Raw genomic sequence first — 2072 nt, 5'->3', positions numbered from 1 at the left:
CAATAGAAAACTCATGCAATCATTTTTTGACTGTGGTAGCATTTTTATAAAGAAAGTGAATTACACTTTGAAATTAACTCATCTGTTTAAACATGAGAAACAGCATATAGCAACAATGAGATATAAAAGAAAGTAGCTACTATGCAATTTTTCATTTCTTCTGCAAGCTTCTGCTATATGGAAAAAACAACACTAATCAATGTTGCTGTTTATTGGCAATAGAGCAGCAAAATCAGCTGCTTTGTGTTCTCAAGCACTTTCTTCCAAATCACTTTGCCAGTCAGAAATRCAATCCTGAGAGAAACAAAGATTCCTTTCCTACAACTCCCCTTTCCTCTTTGCCCCCTGTCCCTTTTTATTTGGCCTGTGAGTGTTAAATGTGGGCTTTATGAAGCCGACAGCAGAAATCCTATTGCATCAACAGGTCTACGACTTCCACCTAACTGTCTATAGCTGCAAAGTTTAGATCTTCTCTGATGGATGTGTAATACCAGYATACATAAATAACATAATGCTTAGCTTATTTAAATATCACTTAGTGTCTGTGCACAGATACAGATCTCAGTTCTGCTAGTACTAGGGACAGGTAAACTCATGCACACAACAGCACGACTGAACTCGGCGTGCTGCTCACACGCTGGGAACTACTGCCAGGCTCAAGYGCCTGCAGGTCGGTATCGCGATGTTAGCTGCAGTCCCACAGGCGCAGGATGAGAGCACTAGCCAGGCTGACAACCAAAGTAAATCTCTTGAGTCTATTTTTATGCTTTTCTGACTCTATCATAAGTCAACGACCATTTTTTACAAGCACGTTGTAAASAACATATTCTACTGGCAACTGAAACGAAAGAGGCGAAGAAGCAGCAACAGCAGAGAGTCAGGAGATCCGGATACTTTCCTCGGCTTTCCGTCAGGCTTCGTGACCGGCCTTGGCAGCCCAGATAGAGGCAGCTCCCACCCAGCCCTCAGCAAGCGGGTCCTGCCTGCACCGCCGCCGAGGGACGGCGGCTCCACGACGGAGACACGGACTCCGAGCATAGACATATCCGCAAACACGGCTGCCTGCACAAGAGAAGTACTCCTCAAATCCCCGTGATCGATACAGGGCAAGGAGCTAGCTTTAACYGGGTAGCAAGGCAGGAAGATGTTATTGCTCTCTGCAGATCTACTGGCTTTTCTCCAGGTCAGGTGGCACGGGAGAATTTTGTAGTCCCCATGATGAAGTAACAGAGTTAAGTCAAGTATGTAAAGTAACAGTTCAAAGGCTGCTTCTCCTCRCCCGTGTCTCTAAAAGCAAGGAAAACTATTACCTACCCAATGGGATGGATTTCAAGGATAAGCTAGTAAATATTTGTAGGAGACAAAGTTTGCCAGATAAACTCTGCTTTAGGGAAAATGTTTATAAGAAAATGTTGTCATTATGGTGCCGGATCTCCAGAGACRCCAAGTTTCTACAAATCTCATCAAAACTCGCATTTGTTCTATGGAGGTTCACATTTTCCCAAAAACCAAACAAAACATCATCAACAACAACAACAAAAAAAAAACTGCCAGAAAAGATACTTGTTTCTGAACTACCTATATGTTGAATGTACGCTTCCTTGCAGTGTTTGATTCACGGTTAGATCTGCTCACAGCCGCACGAAGGCCTTGTACTCTTAAAAACGAGCATGCAAAGCAATACATATGCGTGTGTGTATATATATATATATATATATATGTGCACGCATGCATACAAGGCATGAAGTCTGTGCTTCGCAAGCAGGGGCTCTTCACCCTCCTCCAGCACACGAACCAAGCACCAGGCCGGGATTAACACTCTGAGCGGCCACAGGGACTGTGCGAGGCTCAAATCTGCCAGCAGCAGCCTCGGGCCCGGGCCCGGGGCGCGCTGCCCTCCTTATCGCTGGCGAAGACGGCGAAGACAAAAAAAAAATAAAAAAAAGCGGGGGCGGGGGAGAAACTTCGGCAGAAAGGGACTCCAGCCCCAATCTCGCTTGCTCGGCGCCGCTAGCCCGCAAGCAGGTTTATTCACTGGGAGTTTCGGCGCTGCTGCTGCTCCCTGCCACGGG

This window comes from Rhea americana, unplaced genomic scaffold, assembly GCF_003343005.1.
Source record: "Rhea americana isolate MKP2758 unplaced genomic scaffold, rheAme1 scaffold_5, whole genome shotgun sequence".
NCBI lineage: Eukaryota > Metazoa > Chordata > Aves > Rheiformes > Rheidae > Rhea > Rhea americana.
Note: the sequence above shows the minus strand (reverse complement) of the source record.